The following is an 8,773-nucleotide window of genomic DNA, read 5'->3' on the forward strand; positions in this document are numbered from 1 at the left end:
ACGTGAATTTATTACATTTAACATGTTTTTTTTTTTCAAAGTTACTTTACCATTGTGTGGTAATACAGTAGAAAAATCCATCTGTAGAGTCTGACGAGTTCCTGCAGGGACATTTTGAAGCCTGGAGTTTGGGTTTTCCACTTGCCACCATCTTTTTCTGGAGCGAGAGAATCAAATTTGCAAAAGAAGAGGAGATTAAGCGATTCTTGAATAAAATTGACTCGACTTGACATACAGTAAAGCAATGAGGATTTCAGCAAGCTTATATTTTGAGCTTCTGGTGGTGCTAAATGAAAAGTCAGAGGATCACCAGAGTCATTAGGATCATCCTTTGTGGACAATGAATGTCTGAACCAGATTTTCCGGCCTTCAAATCTCTTCAGGAGTAAAAGTGACTTTGGCAGAGCCGAGGCAGACTCAGCCGAGTAATTCTGACAGCGTGACTCTGTCGGTGTTATTATCATCGTATTATGATGATTGACAGCCGAGGAAGTAAACACCCTCAGTATCTGTAATTCACAGTCCTCTCAGTTTCCTGTTTTTCTTCTCCATCTTCTAAACACAAACCTGAGAACGTGAGAACAAAGAAAAGTGTGTTGTCAGTGAAAGTCAGATCAGAAAAGAGTTTGACTTTTTAAAGACGCAGTTAGTTTCCTTCACTGTTTTTACACGACCACATTTAAGGAGTTCACTTTATCAAACACTGTATCCTATATCCTCTTAAAAAAATAAACTCCTGAGGCTCATCATTCAATATGTCTTAAACATACAGAAACCAGACACCTGTAATTGTATAACCCACAGACATCAGTTAGCTCCTCTGGATGTTCAGCTCGTCTGCGCTGAAGCTGGCGAAGACTCAACTGGTATTTTATGTTTTCTCTCAAACTCACACTTTCAGTTTGTAAGAAATCAAACCAATGATCTGCAAGTTACAGGACAGAGCCTTTAACCCCTTAAAACTCTGATGGCCCGACAGCGGGCCCAACCGCTATTCTGTATTTCAGAGGTTGTAGCGGGCTTACTTTTCAAGGTATTAAGAATATACTGATATCACGTGAAACTAGAAAAACCTAAGAAATGCATTGGTACCAATGAAGATAGCTAAATCAGGCTACAAAGTTACGCTTAATTTTGGCGAGGAAAAACTGGCATGGTCATTTTCAAAGGGGTCCCTTGACCTCTGAATAAAAATGGGATGTATGGGTACCAACGAGTCTCCCCTTTACAGACATGCCCACTTTATGATAATCACATGCAGTTTGGGGCAAAACACATGCAGTTTCTTGTATCCAGTGTAAATGTGTTATTTTCGCCTACACTAAAATAGTATTTTTGAATATTTCTGCATACTGGGGTCCCTAAACAGTCTTGAATTACATAAATTGGGTATCACTGTAAAGCTGAGACTCTTGTGGAGCCATTGAGTATTCATGTGTGATGTTGTTAGTCCCCATAGCAACCATTTCATTGTAATGAGAACATTTTTTTTTAAACATGACCTCACTGTATGTGGTGACCTCTAGGATAATCACAGCCTCATGAAACTTTACAACCACAAGCTAGAGACCTAGAGCATTCAGAGGATGATTACATTGTTCTTATTGTCAACAAATCCCATGACCAAAATCAAAAATGTGTTAGTCGGTTTCTCAACAATTTCAGACTTCCCCTACTCTGTGTCTCTCAGCACCAAGCCCGTTGGTCCCTACTGAAGATGTACATCTTTAAAAACACCTCACACATATATATTTAAATTAAAAAAAGGCTCATTAACTTCATAAAACAGCTGTAGATTTTAGCAAATGTTACTCAAACAGGAGGAAATAGTGCATTTGTTGAGGACTATTTGCAGCCATGGATTAATTCAAATTTGGTGCTTTAAAGGGTTTTTCTCTATTCAAATGAAATGGACCCAAAATGTTAAAGTAAACTCAAAGGTCAGACTTTTAAATGATTGAGCAGTATCTGAGCTCAGAGTCTGACCAGTGGCCAGCTTCAGTCTGCAGCTCTGACTGGCTGTCTATCAGCTGTTCATAACCTCTCTGCTGCCTCTCCATCAGCTTCATCTGCTGCTACTGCTGCTGATTACAGGCCGGGACGGGAAGCAGATAAACATTTACCACCTTTGTACACAAACAATTAACGAGGTTTAAACAGTGACGACCCAGATGGATAGGATGTCTCACCTCGGAAAACCACCTCAGATGGAAAAAAAACATCTAAACTAGCTCCACTTCCTGCTCTCTGTAAGCAAAGACTGATGACTTACCCTCTGGAAAAACACATAATTTCCTCCTGGATTTCAAAATTAAAGTACAAAGGAGTCGATCTGAGGAGAAAGAAAGGATCCAACGACTTTTATGGCTGTAGGTTGCTGAGATAAATATTTTAAATTCGGTCAACAGATAATTCTGAAATGCCACAGAGACCACGGTCTTCCTCAGCAATCTCTCACAATCCACACACTTTATGGAAGTGACATATTAAATCACTGCTTTTAGACAGCGGAGGATGAGACAGAAGATTTTCCTTTGAATAATAAAGGAAACCACGGGAGACTCTACAGGAAGTTATCTGAGGTCGATCTTTAAACCATGAGATTCATTTTATGGAAATCAGTCCAGATATCACTGAACTTGAGATGTGGGACAAAAAGTCAGATCAATGTCAGAAATGGTCCGACTTTTTTTAGTTAGTTATTTTTTAACCAGGGTTATAAAACAAGCTTATTTTAAACTCAAGAAGATTAAATCACTTTATAATGTGTATCGTAAGAGAGAATCACTTCAGATTTAGTAGAAGTCGTCTCCTCCAGTAAAAACATGGCTGCTGTCCGAGCAGCCTGGCGTCAGGCTGTTGATTTTGAATCCAGTCGACCTCTCAGATCCCGATCCTACATCAACACAACAACTCTGTGAAGTTCCTCGAGGACCATAAAATGCAGAGTTAGGTCAGTGGGCGAAGATGGCATCAGAAACAATAATATGAGTGCCGGGGAAACCTGGCAACTCTGCAATAAAACACACAGCCTGAGAAAGAAACCACAGGACTGTCACTCCTGCAGATCACTGGACTCTGTTTAACATCATATCTGCAGACTATATACTAAGCTTCAGTTCCTGGAGGTCAAAGGTCAGAGAAATTATGTCCGTTTCCTTGTGTGTGATGGTCTGATGAAAACATCAGAGAGGTAGAATGAAGTTGTTTTAAACAGCAAATGATTATTCTGCTTGACTATAACCTTTGCAGAGGAGATATCACTTCTTTTAATCTGTACATGAGGATAAGAGTGAAGAAGAGGAGGAAAAACGGAAGAACAAGAAAAGCCACCTTTCCATAAGCAAGTGGCCAGCTGACCACACGGTTAAATATCAACAGTAAAATGCCTCTCACTACCAAAAACCTGTCAGAATCGTCGGGACAAGTCATCCAAATTAATAACCAAATACCTCATTTGTAAGTTCTGCTCTCCAGACCAACGATTTGGTCTGACGCCTCAAATCAAAGTGACAACTTTGATTTGTCATTGCTTTCTGTAACAAAAATAAAATAGTTTTCAGATCTTTCACCTCTATAATTAAAGTCTAATTACGTTTTCTTATTTTTTGAATAGTCACAAAAACTAAACTCAAAAGCTAAAAGTCCATTTTGCACATTTCTCTTTGCATTTCCCCTCCAGCTGGAAAACTAAAGATTAAGAACATTACACCCTATTTACAATCAGTCACTTGATGCGTCTTGGGTGTATTGGAGAGCTATCCAATCTCAAAAAAGCAAAGTGAAAATGCATCAAAGAAGCATTCAAGCCGGACTGAAATCCACCTCAGAAGGTTAAGACAGACGCATTTGCAAGATAATTTTCATAGAAATTAAGAGAAACAAACGGCTGCCTGAAAGGAAAACTAAAAACTTGAATGATCAGCAGGAGTTAAAAAAATATAGGTGTGGGTAAACACGCTAAAACAACTAAAGGAAATGGGAACCAACAGTTCAAACAGTCCATATGATGAAGGGATGACAACCTTCTTCTGCAACAACCACAGAAACCAGCTTTCAGTTTCCGTCCTTTTAAGAATAAATTGAATTTCTGTCGACCACCATCCTGCAGGAGCAGGCGCCATGAACGTTTCACAGATGACAATCTCCTGAAACCCCTCCACATTATACAGCATCTATTGAACGTAGACCGACCCCGAACCATCACTTCCTCCCCGGGCAACTCGATGCCTCATTACAGCCGAGGCCATTAAAGCGAGCGGGAGGATCCGTGCAGTCTGAGCCCAGACATTTTCATAACACAGTCCATATGTTGGCGAGGAGGCTCTGATGGACGCTGAGGTTTCCGTGCACGGGGGAGGGAGTGTGTGTGTGTGTGTGGGGGGGGGGGTGGGGGGCTTTCATCCACGGAGGTGGTGGAAACGGATCTGCAGTCAGTATCACAACGCCAGGCCAGAGGAATCCAAATACACCCCCCCCCCCCCCCCCCCCCACAACACCACCAACCACCCACTGTGGGAACGTGGTTTCCTACACACACACACATACACACACACACACACACACTAGGGTAGAGGTATTATGAAATCAGTAGGTGTGTTTTCCTGTGAGTTTGCATTTATTTGAACATTTGTGTTGTGTGTGTTTGTAAAGTTCAGTATGTCCATTAGTGAGTGTGTGTGTACTACCTGGTCTCATTCCCAAATACCGCCAATCGGGCAGCGCCCTCAGACATCGGAAACACGGAGGCACCCTTTAGCGATAGTATTTGACAAACCAAGCTTTCAACTAACTCCAATGTAAACCCACCGCGGCATTATTCGACGGTCGGAGCAAGTGACGTAGTATTAGTAGCGTGAGAGTCCACTAAGGGCGGGCAGGTAGATTAGATGGACGGGTCAAACAAACATAAGCCTCTCAACCAGGAGACGCTGTTAGCGTCCCGTGTGAAACTAAAAGTAACGTTGACTTATTTTGTCACTTCAGTTGTTGGTCACAGGAGTCGTTCGTATCGTCAGTCCCGTGAGTCCTGTGAGTCGTGTTAGTCGGTAGTCACGGGAATCGTCGGTACGGCATCGCCCTGTCAGGGTTTATTTCACAACAATGACTGGTACATTACCCCTTACTTAGGAATTTCTAACCCCAGTGTGCAATTATCACCAGTCATTAATCAACAACATGACCGATGCATTATTTTCACCTCTACCAGCACTGGATTGGAAGCTGTATTAATCACATTCATCAATGCAACAAATCAAACAAAAGAGCAAACAACAGAACAACAGCTCCAGCTCCGTGTATGCCGTGTTGTCGACGTCTGGTTGCGTGTCAAACCTAACTTTTTATTTACTTCCTCCTCGTTAGTCTAATTTAACGGCTGAGGGACGTTTGTAGTTCCTGAACTCATTGGCTCTTGTGGCTCTTTTGATGGAAAACAGCCTTTAGTTATTCAGGGAAAATTAGTTGAAGGCTAATTTTCCCTTGATTAAAGATGTGCTTTTTTCCCCCAAACTAAAAACACAGCTGTTTAAAGTCACACAATTATTGAAGAGTGTATTTTAGCCGTCGCTGCTGCACATCACAATCAAACAAAGATGACTTCAGCAGACAATGATCCTCAGTCACCCTCAACAAGCTGCTCTCATGTCCCTCCTACGCTGAAATACAGAGCATGTAATTAGCACCCACTGTCCGTCACAACTGATGGAGCGTCCCATTGGCTGCAGAGTCGACCTTCGCCCGGCCTGACAATGACTCAAACACTGTGTGTGTGTGTGTGTATGTGTACTTTTGTTTTAAAAAGGAATAAAATTGGAAGGTGTGCTGAGGGAGCAAATTAGAGAAAATTGCAGCTGATGAGTTCAGAGAGAAGATCTGAGGGAGTCACTGATCACTGATTATCCAGGAGAGAGGAAAAACAAAGGAAACACACACACACACGCGCACGCGCACGCGCACGCGCACACGCACACACACACACACACACACACACACACACACACACACACACACACACACACATATGACTTCAAGCACAAGTCTTGAAGTCATATCTTAGAGAAAACACTCTTCGTATATCTTAGAGAAACACTCTTCGTCTGCAGAACCACATGAGAAGATGGAAATCAGTTTCATCTCTAAAGGCTTCTCTAAAACACACACACTATAAACTGACTTGAAGAAACTCCTGAATGGACATTATCAGTGGTAACCTTAGTGTTTGCACAGTGACAATAAAGCTGAACTTTAAAAAAAAGCCCCAAAAAGTATGAGCATACTGGCCTCAGAAATGCATCTGTCCAGGTAACATCATCTCACACTGTGCTGTCTCATCGCCTGCTGCAGACTGGCGGCCTGTTTTTGACCCTAGTTATAAACATTTAACAGCCTAATAAGATGATGTGATGACTGCAGTATAGTCCCGTTGGTTACTCTGAACTTTAACAGTAATAACACTAAAAGAAAACAGAAAGATGATAGTTTGTAAAAGTCATTACTCGAGAGAAAACAAACTGTTTCTATCTTTAGATCCTCACCACTAGCAACTTCTTCGTGCAGAAACACGCTGTCTGATGCTCAAAGCTCATAATGAATAAACATAAACGATCTGAGATGTTAATATTTTAATTATAAGTAGCAGCCAGAGTCAAGTTTCTCCCGAATAGTATATGCTGACATGATCGTGTACAATTAAAAAATACAAACTACGTCGTATTTCTTCCCACAGATGGAAATCACTGTGAAAGCTGTTTAGTTGGATGACATATTTACTCAGTATGAAAACACACAGTTGAAAAGGGAAAATCCATGTGTATATTTAACACAGGGACTCGCAGGGATTGAGTTCTCTGCGACTTTTGTCTTCTGGTTGTAAATATGTGTGGTTAACCACAGGAATCTGAGCTCGGGCTGGGCTAAAGTGCTGGCTCCACATGTAATGTCATTCAATCAGCACAGTGACACTCTGCTGCGCCGACGCGTGAGAATACAAATTAAGAAATACAGTGCATGGAGATGAAGATGCTCGTTAAAATTGCTGCATGTTTATTTTGGCAGAAAAAATGAGTAGATGTATGTTGTTATGTGACAGTTTGAGATGATTTCCTGCTTTCTCGGGGCTTTTTGAGTTCATGTGGTTTCACTTATTTGGTTAACTGGTTTTGGAAGAAGCAGACTAGCATGTACTGTAGGAGATTTACTGTTCGAATGTTCAGCAACATTAGAGAGAAAGCGTGGTTACAAAAGTGCATTTAGTGGTGCAAACTACGCAAGAAATGCAGCATCTATTGTACATTTTCGTAAAACTCCCCGGATCGCAGGCCCTCATTTCCATAGATCTCAAGTTGCTGGAAATCTGTCCAAAAGAATAGGGGGACCAGACTCACCAGCAAATAAAACATGAGCTCGCAGATTCGTCTGGTTCCCAGGCAAGCAAATCTTCTTCCTTTTTCCAAACATTAAAATAACCAACCCAATATCACACCAACAACACATTCTCACTCCCAACTCGTCAGATACCGCCGCTTGGTCGGTGCCCCTCGGCATCGGAGACCGACGCACGGGGTACCCCTCTTAGTTACTTTTGGACGGACCGGGCACGGCGTGTCAATATACGCTTGTTACATGCATAGTGTCCTTTCAAAATAAACTTGTTTTCACAGGAATTTAGGTCTAGGCAACACAACCACTTAGTTAAGGTTAGGAAACGGTCGTGGTTGACGTTAACTTCACTGACGGGTCTCCTGGCTGAAAGTCTTGTGTTTGTTTGACCTGTCCACCACCCGTCCCCTCCCACCTGCCCTGAACAGACTCACGCTACTTGCCCTGACCGTCGAATAATATTGGAGTTAGTTGAAAGCCCGGTTTGTCACATACTGTTGCTAAAGGGTGCCTCCGTGTGTCGGTTTCAAATGCCGAGGGGCACCTACCAAACGGCAGTATTTGACGAGTTGGGAATGAGAACGGGTTGCCGAAGCATGTAATAGACAAGCCGGTCCACCAGAGGACAACGTGTCAGTGTTACGTTTTACCCCGCCGACACACGTGTGTATGAAGGTGCAGTACCAGCAGGGGGCAACCAAACCATTTAGTTAGGTTTAAGAAAAACATCGGGTTTGTCTTAAAATATGTACGTAAACTAAGTAAAACACGTAAGGAAACAACGTAACATAACTAAGGAAAACACATGACAAGCGTCACTAAAAGCACGTCACTAACTTGCAAAACAAAAGACTGATCTCGAACACCGGCCTCCTGGTTAAAAGTCCTGTGTTTGTTGGACCTATCCACCTCCCTTTCTGTCCACTTTTTACTTTACGTCACTAGCTCTGAGCGTAGCATATTTACATAGATGCATTTACACTGCAGTCAGTTCAGACTACATGGCGTGAAAATGACACGCCAAAAGCAAGAAGAGTGTTCTTAATAACACACTTTTGCCTTATCGTGTCATTCAAGAGTCTTTTTGTGCGACCGGGCTGAAATCACATAAAGTAGTGTTTATTTTTTTATGTATGAAGTAAATTCATAAAATCCTTGGGATAAGGGCACATTGTTTCTCAAGTGGAAACGCTTTCTTGATTTGAAAATTGTACAGTCAAATCACAAGTGTTGCTATAAATACATTTCGGTCCGAGTGCATGTTCCCCTACAAATGAATTAATACAAATAAACTGAGCTTGCCTGTTCCTTCTTGACCTCGGAAACTGCTTTCTCCACTTATGATACATTTACTAGCTTGTTCTGGGGCTTTTGTACCAAACCGTCCAATATT

At 41.9% G+C, this 8,773-nt stretch overlaps 1 long non-coding RNA gene across 1 annotated transcript in view; it reads right to left on the reverse strand.

Annotated features, from left to right (window-relative positions):
* LOC141766586 (uncharacterized) overlaps positions 1-8,773 on the reverse strand; it is a 49,213-nt gene that overhangs the window by 12,653 nt on the left and 27,787 nt on the right. The window contains exons 3-4 of the long non-coding RNA XR_012593656.1: positions 311-567; positions 51-157 (exon numbers count right to left, since the gene is read on the reverse strand). This is a non-coding gene — a long non-coding RNA (uncharacterized LOC141766586). The remainder of the gene's footprint in view (positions 1-50; positions 158-310; positions 568-8,773) is intronic.

This window comes from Sebastes fasciatus, chromosome 4 (assembly GCF_043250625.1).
Source record: "Sebastes fasciatus isolate fSebFas1 chromosome 4, fSebFas1.pri, whole genome shotgun sequence".
Lineage (NCBI taxonomy): Eukaryota > Metazoa > Chordata > Actinopteri > Perciformes > Sebastidae > Sebastes > Sebastes fasciatus.